This window comes from Notamacropus eugenii, chromosome 6, assembly GCF_028372415.1.
Source record: "Notamacropus eugenii isolate mMacEug1 chromosome 6, mMacEug1.pri_v2, whole genome shotgun sequence".
NCBI lineage: Eukaryota > Metazoa > Chordata > Mammalia > Diprotodontia > Macropodidae > Notamacropus > Notamacropus eugenii.
In genome coordinates, this window is record NC_092877.1 from 241,209,854 (window position 1) to 241,223,394 (window position 13,541).

Genomic DNA, 13,541 nt, shown 5'->3' on the forward strand with positions numbered 1-13,541 from the left:
TAAATAACGCCATCTAAATGAACTCCCTAGGAAAAAAATCTCCAGGAGCTGATGGATATATAAGTGAGTTCTATCAAACATTTAAAGAACAGTTAATTCGAATACTATATAAAGTATTTGGAAAAATTGCAGAAAAATTCAATTAATGATATGTATTCCAATAAGCGATGTACCAAATTCCACCAATGATATAAATATGATTTTAATACCAAAACCAGGAAGATGCAAAACAGAGAAAAAAATTATAGACCAATTTCTCTAATGAATACAAATGCCAAAATTTTAAATAAGATTATCAAAAAAGAATAAAACAACTTATCACAAGAATAATACACTATGATCAGGTAACATTTACATCACGAATGCAAGACTGGTTCAATATTAGAAAAATGGTTACCATTATTGATCATATAAATAACAAAACTTACAGAAACCACATGATTATCTCAGTAGATGCAGAAAAATATTTTGACAAAATACAATAACAATTCCTATTGAAAACACTGTAAAACATAAGGATGAATGGAACTTTCCATAAAATAATATGCTGTATGTACCTAAACACATCAGGAAGCATTTTATGCAATGGGGACAAGTTAGATACATTCCCAATAAGATCAGGGGTGAAACAAGCTTGTCCATTATCACTACTGTTGTTCAATATGGTACTAGAAATGTTAGCTGTAGCAATAAGAGAAGAAAAGAAATTGAAGGGAATTAGAATAGGCAAAGAAGAAAATTATCACTCTTTGCTGATGATATACTTAGGGAATCTCCGAGAATCAAGTGAAAAACTACTTGAAATAATACACAACTCTGGCAAATTTGCACGTTACAAAGTAAACCCGCATAAATCATCTGCAATACTATACACTACTAACAAAGCCCAACAACAAAAGATAGAGGAATCCCATTTAAAGCTACCATAGACACAGTAAAATATCTGGGAGTCTACCTGACAAAACAAATACAGGGACTATATGAACACAATCACAAAACACTTTTGCACTTATAAAGTCAGATATAAGTAAGTGGAAACATATCAGATGCTCATGGTTAGGCCAAGCTAATATAATAAAATGTCAATTCTATCTGAATTAATTAATTTATTGAGCCATGCCAATCAAACTACCAGGTAATCATTTTCTAGAGCTATAAAAATAATATTAAAATTCATCTGGAAGAACTACAGGTGCAGAATATCAAGGAAATTAATGAAAAGAAATGCTAGAGAAGATGGCCTAACCCTACCAGATCTCAAATTTTATTATAAAGCAGCAATCATCAAAACCACTTGGTACTGGGTAAGAAACAGAAGGGTAGACTAGTAGAATAGTTTCGGTATTCAGGAAACAGTAGCAGATGAATCTACCAATCCACTGTATAATAAACCCAAGGACCCCAGTCTCTGGAATAAAACTCACTGCTTGAGAAAAATTTCTGGTAAAAATGCAAAACAGTGTGGCATAGGCAAATGCCTGACACAGTAGACAAGAATAAAGTCCAAATGGATGTATGATATATGTATAAAGATTGATACTATAAATAAATTAGGGGAGCCAGGAATAGTGTACTTCTCAGATTTATGGAGAATGGAGAAATTTATTACCCACCAAGAACCAGAGAATCTTATCAAGTGCAAGATGGATAATTTTGATTACATTAAATTGGAAAGTTTTTACAAAAACAAACCCAATTCAACAAAGTTTGGAAGTGAAACAGAAAATTGGGAAAGAATTTCTGCAGATAGTGTCTGTGGTAAAGGCCTCATTTCTAAAATATATAGAGAACTGAATCAAATGTACAAGAATAGAAGACATTTCCCAATTGATAAATGGTCAAAGGATATGAACAGGCAGTTTTCAGGGGAAGAATTTAAAGTTATCTATAATCATATTTAAAAATGCTCTAAATCACTATTGATTAGAGAAATGCAAATCAAAACTTCTCTGAGGTACCACATCACACCTATCAGATTGATTAACATGCAAAACAGGAAGATGATAAAGGTTGGAGAAGATGTGGAAAAGATGGAACACTATTTCTTTATTGGTGGAGTTGGGAGCTGATCCAACCATTCTGGAGAGCAATTTGGAAATATGCCCAAAGGGCTACAAAAATGTGCATACTCTTTGAGCAGCAATATAGCTTCTGGGACTCTATGCCAAAGAGATCATAGAAATGGGAAAGGGTGCTACATGTACAAAATTATTTATAGCAGCTCTCTTTGCGATGATCAAAAAGTGTAAGTTAACGGGATGCCCATCAATTGGTGAATTGCTGAACAAGTTGTGGTATATGAATGTAATGGAATACTATTGTCCTATGGGAATCAATGAACAGAAAGACTTCAGAGAAACCCAGAAAGACTTATATGAACTGATGCTGAGTGAAAAGAGCAGAACAAGGAGAATTTTGTATACAACAACAGCCACAGTGTGGGAGGAATTTTTCTGGTAGACTTAGAACTTCATTGAAATGCATGGATTTAAAAAAATTTCCAATGGACTTTTGAGGCAAATCACCTTCCTCATCCAGAGAAAGAAACATGGAATTGGATCACAGATTGAAACAGACCATTTTTTCTGTATTTTATTTTGTTTTGTTTTATGGTTTCTCTCATTCATTTTAATTCTTCCATGTAGCATGCTTTTCATAGGAATGACCATGTAGACCCTATATAAGATTGTACCCACCTCAGGAAGAGAGTTGTGATGGAGAGGGGAATGAGGTGGAGGGAAAGGAAAAAATCTAAAATGTGTGGAAGTGATTGTCAAATACTGAAAACCAATAAAATAATTCAATTAAAAAAAAGAATTATTCTATTCACTGAGGTTTCATTTGGCAACTTCTGCTCTTTAAGGCATTTTTCTCCTCCAGGACTTTTTGGATTTCTTTTGCCATTTAATATAGTCTATTGTAAGGGGTTATTTTCTTCAATACTTTTTTTTGGTGTTTCTTTATCAAGCTGTTGACTCATTTTTCATAATTTTCTTGCATCTCTCTCATTTCTCTTCCCAATTTTTCCTCTGCATCTCTTACTTGATTTTCAAAATTCTTTTATGCTCCTCCATAGTTTGAGACCAATTTATATTTTTCCTGGAGGTTTTGGATGTAGGAGCTTTAACTTTGTTTTCTTCTTCTGACTATGTGTTTGTGTCTTCCTTGTCACCATAATAACTTTCTACAGTCAGCTTGTTTCTTCTGTTGTTTGCCCATTTTCTCAGTCAATTACCTGACTTTTAACTGTTTGTTAAAGTACAGCTTAGCCTCCTGAGTGAAGGGTGTACCGTCCCAAGCTTCATGGGCTTTGGTAAGCTGTTTTAGTGATTCTTCCAGTAACCTGTAATTTTTCAGGTTTTCTGAAGTGTACGGATTTAAGGAGAGGCATTTATTGCTCTCTTGGCCTGTGCTCTGACCTGTGAGCCACTACAAGCATTCTTTTGTGCCCTGAAATTATAAGGCGGGTGCCCTGAAATTATAAGGCGGGTCCCCCATCACTGCTGACACAAACTCTTCTGTATTAGTACTTCTCCTTTCCTTGGTACTGCTATTCAGAACTGTGACTCAGATACCTGTATGGACAAAGCAGCAGTGTATTTCCTCAGTGTTAGCAAAAAGACTCCTGTAATCTTCAAACAAGTTGTTTAACTCCCCTTACAGTCTATGGCATGACCTGCACTAAACTATCCTCTTGTCTCACCCTGGTGCCTCAGACTTTTCCTGCTGACTTTTCAAGTTGTCTTGGGATAAGAACATGCTTAACTCCATTTCCTTGTGGGTTCTGCCACTGCAGAATTTTTTAGACTCATCTTGTAAAGGTTTTTGGATGGGTTTGGAGGAATATCTCAGGAGTTTCCCTGCCTTTACTCTGGCATCTTGACTCTGCCTCTGAACAAGGTTCCTTTGACTCAAGGAACAGATTCTAATTTTAACATAAAAGTCAAGAACATATACATACATATATATATATACACACACACACACATGTATATATGTATACATACACATGTATATGTATATGTGTATGCATATACATATATGTATGCATATATATACACATATTCATATGCACATACACACTTGCATGTGTGTATATATGTATATGCGTGTGCGTATATATATGCACATGTATACACACACACCACACATACACATACACACATACCTACATATGCACTTAAATGAGCAAACAGCAAAGAAAGAGCCATACAAGAAAAATCTACTATCGTCACAAGAAAAATTATGACACAAACACAGAAGAATATCAAAAGAGCTACATGTATACCCCCCAAAAAATGTTATTTGAATACAAAACCAGCAAGAATTCATAGAAGCACTCTAATAGGATTTTTCTTTTACAGCAAGAGAGAGAGAGGAAACCTTGGGAAAATAAATGGGAGAGGTACAAGAAAAAATATGAAAACAGAAAACAGCTCAGTTAAAGAGGCACAAAAATAATGTAGTAAATAACGTCTTAAAACGTAATTGACCAAATGTCAAAATAATCTCAAAATTCACTTTAAATGGCCCCTTTAAAAGTAGAAGAGGCGAAATGGAAAAGTAGAATATTTCACCGAAACAACTACTTCTTTAAAAATTACAATTTGACAAGTGGAAGCTGGTGACTACATAACACAATTAGACATAATTCAACAATTCAAAGTAATTTTTAAAAGAAAAAAATGGGAAATATTTCATGAAGAAAGTAACCTGGAAAATAGAGAGAAAATGCAAGAATTACTCAACTGCCTGAAAGCAATGAAAAAAAATAAAAGAACTTGGGCATGGTACTTGCAGGAATTATCAAAGAAAACTTCCTAAAAACCTTAGAAACAGAGGATAATTTTTTTTGCACAATATTTTTCGACAATTACACTTTAAAAACAAAATTAAAGTATATTGAAACCTTTTAATTCCAAATTGTATCCCTCACTTCTTCCTCTTTCTCTACCCTGAGGTGGTATGCAAACTAATATAGTTTGTGAGTGTGCAATTATGTAAAAATATCATTACTCATATCTGCCCAAGACAGAAAGTGAAACAGCCTGGCTCTATCTGTATTCAGATACTATCAGTTCTTTTCTGGAGGCATATGATATGGCTCATCATTATTGATTTGCAATTTTCTTGAATAGTTGTATTGCTGAGAACGGTACTTATATTTCTTTATTGTACAACAATCCTGTCGATGTGTACAATATACTCCATACTTTTTGCTCACTTCCCTTTGCCTCAGTCCATTTAAATGTAAGTTCCAGTTTCTTTTCTTGCAGCACAATATTTTCCTTTATCATCATATAATACAATTTGTTAACTATTCCCTATCTGTGGGCCTCCTCTTGATTTTCAGTTCTTACATAGCACAAAAAGAGCTGCTATGAACATTTTTGTACAAATACATTCTTTTTCTCCTTTTTCTTGATGTCTTTTGGATGTAAACCTAGTAGTGTTATTGCTGGTCCAAAGGGTATGCACAGTTTCTTTTTGATAAACTAAAAGTATTTTATTTTTCCACAATAATATTTCACCACAATTTTATCATTCACTTTTGTAAGATTTTGGATTCCAAATTTAAAGAAACCCACAAATATCACCAGCATTGCTATATATTACTAACAAAGCCCAACAATAAGAGATAGAAAGGGAAATCCAATTTAAAGTAATTGTAGACAATATAAATTATTTGGGCATCTATTTGCCAATACAAACCCAGGAACTATTTGCACACATTTATATAATATATAATTTTATGATTATAATTATATATTTTACTTAAGTTGACTTGTAATCTGAAGAGCTAGGATTACAAAAAAAAATGATATAATTACAAAAACATAGTACTCTCAAAGGTAATTACTGGAAGGCCAGGTTGGTTTAATATTAAGAAATATAACATTAAGAATACTGTCAGTATTATCGGTAAGAAAAATATTGAAAAAGTGTACAATTATCTAAATTCATGGAGAAATAGCTTTTGTTACATTATGGCAGTTATTTTTATGAAAAATACTAGAAAGCATAGGAATAAATGAATCTGTCATAAAACTTAAAAGTTCTCTTTATCAAAAACTACAAGCAAGCATTGTCTGTAATGGGGATAAGCTAAACGATTTCCCAATTAAATCAGTGGTGAAATCAGTATATCAGTTGTCACTAACATAATTCAATATATTACCAGACATACTAGCTATAGTAATGAGAGGAAAAATGAGGTGAAAGAACTATACTAGGCAATTAAAACATAATACTGTCAAACTTTGTAGACGATATGATGGTTTACTTGGGAAATCCTGAGAACCAACTAAAAACTTTTTGAAATAATTAACAATTTCAGCCAAATTATGGGGTATAATAAATTTGCACTAATCTTCAAGATGTCTATATATTACCAAGGAAGGAAAGGAGGAAGATTGAGAAAGAGGAATTCAATTTAAAATAATGGCCGGTAATATACAATGCTAGGAATTCTACCTGCAAATAAAACTGGAATTATTTGAATGCAATTAAAAACATTTTTCACACTAGTAAAGACAGATCTAAACAATTAGAGAAATATTAATTTTTCATGAATAGTCTAAGCCAATAAAATAAACGGTAGTGCTACCAATTGATTTACTTATCCTGTATCATAACAATAAATTGCTGAAAATATGTTTAATAAAAGAAGAAAAAATAAAATTTGTCTAGAAAAAGCAGAAAGTCATGAATACTAAGGGAATCAATACAAAAAAAAATCTTGCAAAGGGAGGTGGTCTAGCAGTACTGGATCTCAAATTGTATTACAAAATAACAATCATCAAACAACCTGTTACTAAGAAATAAAGTGGTGAATCAGTGGAATAGAATAGGTCCAGACTGTATTGCCATAAACTGCCATGATACTGTGGCATTTAGTAAACCAAAAGATCTAAGCCTTTGGGATAAAGACTCACTAATTGATGAATTTCCTGGTTAAACTAGAAAGCAGGTTAGTGAAAACTAGGAATAGACCAATCTATTAATTATACTGCATACTGAGACAAGGTCAAAATGGGTAAATGATTTAGACATAATAGGTGATATCATAAACAAATTAGAAGGAGCATGTAAAGTTTTGTCTGTCATATCCATGCAAAAGAGAGGAAGTTCTGATCAAATAAAAGATATAGAATATCTCAGAAAGTTTAATAGATAATTTATATTTTATTTGATTAAAAAGTTTTTTGCAGAAACAAAATAATGCATGTAAGATTAAGCAGCAAACAGGAATCTGGGGTGGGGAGAGGGAATTGATCTGTGGGGAGGGGGAGAATTGATGGAAAACAAGAGATAGAGAACACTACATAATGTAGAATAGCTAATTTTGATCATATTAAATTAAAACATTTTGTACTCACATAACCAATGAAACCAAGATTCTAGCAAAAATTGAAAACTGGCAAACAATCTTTGCAACAAGTATCTTTCATAAAGACCTAATTTCTCAAATACATAGGTAATTGAGTCAAATTCAAAAGAATAATTCATTCCCCAATTGATAAATGAGCAAATGATATGAGCAGTCAGTTTTCAGAAGGAAGAAAAACTATATATAGTCAAATAAAAAAATGTTAAATATCAATTGATTAGAGAAAGAGAAATTAAAACTGTGATATAACCTCACATCCATCAGAATGGCTAATAAAACAGAAAAGGAAAATAACAAATATTGGATGTAGAAAAATTGGGTCACTAAGGCAGTTTTGTTTCAGATAGGAATTACCATTATGGAGAGCAATTTGGAACTGTGCCCTACTAGCTCTAAAATTGTATATACCCTTTGATCCAGCTATACCAGGTCTCTGTATCCCTATATGTCAAAGAAAAGGAAAAGGATCTAATTGGGCACATAAACACACACACACACAAGTACGTGTGCATATATGCCTGTGTGCAGATGTGTAGTGTAGGTATAAATGTATGTGTGTATATGTGTGTGTGTTTAATTGAGGAATGGCTAAAAATATACGGGATATCAATCTGTTGAAATACTATTATGTTCTAAGAAATCTTAAAAAAACAAAAACAAAAACAACCTGGAATGACTTATATGAAGTGATATCAAATTAAGTGAGCAGAACAAAATCATTGTACAGAATACCTGTAATAATTGTACAAGGATCAGCTGTGAATAACTTAGCTATTCTAATCAATACAATGATGTAAAATAATCCCAAAGAATTTGTGACAAAAAATATTACCCACCTCCAGAAAAAAAAAATCTAATGGAATTTTCATGCAGATTGAATCACATCCACTCATCACCTTCCTTTATTTTGCTTTTTTTTTTTTTGAAACTTGTCTTAGAAATTTGATTTGAATTTCATGTGTGTAATTGGTATCACATTCGTTGTTTTCAAAATGGGTGCTGGAGTGCTTCGATTAAGGGAGAGATTTAAGAATTTGTTTTTTTTTCCTTTAAAATTATTTTTATTCTTAACAAAAAACAAAATAAAACGAGTATTTTCATATACAGAGTGGAATAGAAAAGGAGAATGGTACATGAAACTACAACTCCCTCTAAAATTTATTTTGTGTTTCTTTTTAAGTAAATAAATTTACCCTATAGATTTGAAAGCTGTACTTCAAATTCTTATTTTACTTTGACTTTCTATTCTCTGCATTAAGAAAATGCCAGAACCCTGGGGCGGAGCCAAGATGGCGGAGTAGAAAGACACACATACGCTCCGAACACACAGCCCATAAAATATCTGCAAAAAAGAACTCCACATAAATTCTGGAGCAGTAGAAGCCACAGAACAACAAAGCAGATGAGATTTCCATTCCAGAGAGACCTGAAAACCTCTCACAAAAGGTCCATCACACTGCGGACCCTGAGCAGAGCCCAGCCCTCTTTGGCCACGGGGCACCGAGAGGAACAGATCCAAGCCGACTTCAGGGACAGAATCTCCATCGGCTGTGCGGGTTCCTCCACACACAGATGACAAGGGTCAGTGAGAGGGTCTCTTTGGCGGGTCGAGAAGGGTGTGGGGTGCCCCCATAACTCAGGCCCACTCAAGAGGCAGCAGCTGAGGCAGGAGCAGATCAGGGCTCCCAGAGCAGGCAGGAGCCTGAATCCACTGTTGAAAGTCTCTGCATAAACCCCCTGAGGGAACTGAGCCCCTGAGGTGTCCCTGCCCCTACCTGAGCACCTGAACTTGATCTCACACTGAATAGCAGCCCTGCCCCCAGCCAAAGCCCTGAGGCTGGGAAGCAGCATTTGAATCTCAGACCCCAAGCACTGGCTGGGCGGATCTGGAGGCAAAGTGGGTGGAAAGAGAACACGCAGAAGTCAAGTCACTGGCTGGGAAAATGCCTAGAAAAGGGAAAAAAAATAAGACTATAGAAGGTTACTTTCTTGGTGAACAGGTATTTCCTCCCTTCCTTTCTGATGAGGAAGAACAATGCTTACCATCAGGGAAAGACACAGCAGTCAAGGCTTCTGTATCCCAGCCCACTCAATGGGCTCAGGCCATGGAAGAGCTCAAAAGAGATTTTGAAAATCACGTTAGAGAGGTGGAGGAAAAACTGGGAAGAGAAATGAGAGACATGCAAGAAAAGCAAGAAAAACAAGTAAACACCCTGCTAAAGGAGACCAAAAAAAAAAAATGCTGAAGAAAATAACACCCTGAAAAATAGGCTAACTCAATTGGCAAAAGAAGTTCAAAAAAAAATGAGGAGAAGAATGCTTTAAAAAGCAGAATTAGCCAAATGGAAAAGGAAGTTCAAAAGCTCACTGAAGAAAATAGTACTTTCAAAATTAGAATGGAATAGATGGAGGCTAATGACTTTGTGAGAAACCAAGAAATCACAAAACAAAACCAAAAGAATGAAAAAATGGAAGATAATGTCAAATATCTCATGGGAAAAACAACTGACCTGGAAAATAGATCCAGGAGAGAAAATTTAAAAATTATGGGACTGCCTGAAAGCCATGATCAAAAAAAGAGCCTAGACATCATCTTTCATGAAATTATCAAGGAAAACTGGCCTGAGATTCCAGAACCAGAAGGGAAAATAAGTATTCAAGGAATCCACAGATCACCGCCTTCAAGAGATCCAAAAAGAGAAACTCCTAGGAACATTGTGGCCAAATTCCAGAGTTCCCAGGTCAAGGAGAAAATATTGCAAGCAGCTAGAAAGAAACAATTCAAGTATTGTGGAAATACAATCAGGAGAACACAAGATCTAGCAGCTTCTACATTAAGGGATCGAAGGGCATAGAATAGGATATTCCAGAAGTCAAAGGAACTAGGACTAAAACCAAGAATCACCTACCCAGAAAAACTGAGTATAACACTTCAGGGGAATAATTGGTCTTTCAATGAAATAGAGGACTTTCAAGGATTCTTGATGAAAAGACCAGAGCTGAAAAGAAAATTTGACTTTCACACACAAGAATGAAGAGAAGCATGAAAAGGTCAACAGCAAAGAGAAGTAATAAGGGACTTATAAAAGGTGAACTGTTTACATTCCTACACGGAAAGACAATATTTGTAACTCTTGAAACTTTTCAGTATCTGGGTACTGGGTGGGATTACACACACAAACATGCACACGCACATGCACACATGCATAGAGACAGAGGCCACAGAGTGAATTTAGGAGGATGGGATCATATCTTAAAAAAATGAAATCAAGAAGTGAGAGAGAAATATATTGGGAGGAGAAAGGGAGAAATGGAATGGGGCAAATTATCTCTCATAAAAGAGGCAAGCAAAAGACTTATTAGTGGAAGGATAAAGAGGGGAGGTGAGAGAAAAACGTGAAGTTTACTCTTATCACATTCCACTAAAGGAAGGAATAAAATGCACACACATTTTGGCATGAAAACCTATCTTACAATACAGGAAAGTGGGGGATAAGGGGATAAGCAGGGTGGGGGGATGATGGAAGGGAGGGAATGGGGAGGAGGGAGCAATTTGAGGTCGACATTCATGGGGAGGGACAGGATCAAAAGAGAGAATAGAAGTAATGGGGGACAGGATAGTATGGAGGGAAATATAGTTAGTCTTATACAACATGACTATTATGGAAGTCATTTGCAAAACTACACGGATATGGGCTATATTGAATTGCTTGCCTTCCAAAAGGAAGGGGTGGGGAGGGAGGGAGGAAAAGAAGTTGGAACTCAAAGATTTAGGAACAACTGTCAAGTACTGTTCTTGCCACTAGGAGATAAGAAATACAGGTAAAGGGTTATAGAAAGTTATTTGGCCCTACAGGACAAAAGAGAAGATGATGAGAAGGGCAGAGAGGGATGATAGAAGAGAGAGCAAATTGGTGATAGGGACAATTAGAATGCTTGGTGTTTGGGGGTGGGGGGAGGGGGGAGGGGACAAAAGGGGAGACAATTTGTTACCCAAAATTTTGTTAAAATGAATGTTAAAAGTTCAATAAATGAATAAATGAATTAATTAATTAAAAAAAAGACCTCATGACTTATTCTTCACGTCTCATAGAGTCATTCATTGCTACTTGCCCAATTCTAATTTTTAAAATTGTTTTCTTCAGTTAACTTTTGCATCTCCTTTCCCAATTATTCCTTTTAAGGAATTATTTTCTCCTGTTAGTTTTTGTACTTCCTTTTTCACTTGTTAAATTTTCCTTTTTAAAGAGATATTCTTTTCATGAATATTTTTTTTCATGCTTTTAAAAGCATTGGCCAGTTTTTCTTCTATTTCCTTCTTCAACTCTTCCAGGAGAGCTGTTTGTCCATAAGAGCAGTTCATGGCTCCTTCTGAAGTTTCAGATAGAAATACTGTCTCACTACTGATCTATTTGATATTATTCTTTTGGTCCTTGTCTCCATAGAAAGATTCTATGATTTTGTAGCCCTTGATTTGCTTTTTGTTGCTCAGGATGGTGATTTGTGTTGCGGCTTCTGGTTCTTTCAATTACAACTGAAGAACTTTGTGTTGAGCTGAGTGATGTGAAAAAGCTAAGGGTAGGCACCTTTTTATCTTTTTGTTTAGTGTTTCCCCCAGCAGCCCTGGGGCTAGCTTGTTAAGTGTTGGAGATGGGTAGTCTGGTCAAGAGAGATCTCCTCAGCTGAGCTTATGCAAAGGTAAGCTCAGGGGTTGGTAATCTCAACTGCTCTGTTGTCTTCCTATTTCGGCTGGAGTGCTGAGGCATGCCTGGATACTAGTGCTAGTTTCTACCCCTCCTGGGGCTCTTCTCGTAGCACTGACCCTCACTTTGGTGCTAGTGGGAGTTTCCACCCCTCTTGGGGCTCCTCTCCTAGCACTGAGGCACACCTGGTTCCTAGTGTGAGTTTCCACCATTCTGGGGTCCCTCTTCTTCTGTTTCACCTCTTTCACAGTAAGAGGAATCCTCCTTAGTTATTTTCTTAGCCTTAGGTATTATGAGACTGTTTGCCCCTTTACTGTTCCCACTGATCCAGGATTTTTCTGGGGGAAAATTTTATGGTCCTTTAGAGGTCAACAAGGGGGGAGGAGAGAGAATTTACGCATCACTCCACCATTTTGTCTCCTCGAAACTCAAGTACATGATTTACAGACCTTTCATCTGTGGACTGAATGTCCCAGGAGATGCTTTGGCTGATATCCCGAGCTCAGTGGCTATCACTTGCTCAGCTCTGCTGGTCTCTCACCCTGGGCTGCCAGTCCACCATTCTACCTGCTTCTGCCTCAGGTCTCCCCGGGGCTTTCCTGCTCTGCTGTGTTGGGCATGCTGTGTGGTTTGTTGTGGGCTCACCCCTGTGGAACAAATCCCTGCCATCGACCTTCCAGTCTGTCCTGGACTGTAAATCTGTCACAGTCTGTCTCCTATTGGATTTTGAACTTATAAAATTTAGTCAGATTCTCTTTTTAGAAGTACCTGAAGGAGTTTGTCTAAGATCTTAGGTGAGGTATTGTTCTCACTCTGCCTTCTTGGCCCTACCTCCTGGATTAGTCTAATTTTAAGGGTATTATTTTATTCAGCATTTTATAGGTTTCCTTTAGCAAGCTGCTGACTCTTTTGTCATGATTTCCTTGCATCACTCTCATTTCTTGACTCAATTTTTCCTCTACTTCTCATACGTGATTTAAAAATCATTTTAGAGCTCTTCTATGACCTGAGACCAAATCATCTTTTTCTTTTGGGCTTTGATTGCAGGAGTTTTGGCTTTGTTGTCTTCTGGCTCTATATTATGATCTTCCTTGTCATCAATGATGTAAGAAAATACTTCTTCACCTAGAAAGTAAGAGCCTATAGTGTGTTTCTTTTTTCATTTTTGCAGCCAGTTACTTGACTTTTGAGCTTTGTTAAATGCAGTTCTCTAGAAATAATCTCCACTTTAGTAGTGACTGCAACTGCCCTGTGACTAGAATTGGTGCTGTGCACAGTGCCAGGGCTGGAGCTGGGGCCAGACCACACCCCCCCCCCCCTTAGCCAGATATAAGATCCTTCCTATTTACATTTGAAGCTGTCTTTAGCTTTTTTGGGTTGAGAACTCTGGAATTTGAAGCAGCCTGTGGTTAATTCACCTAAGACTTTTTCCCTCTCTGTCCATAATG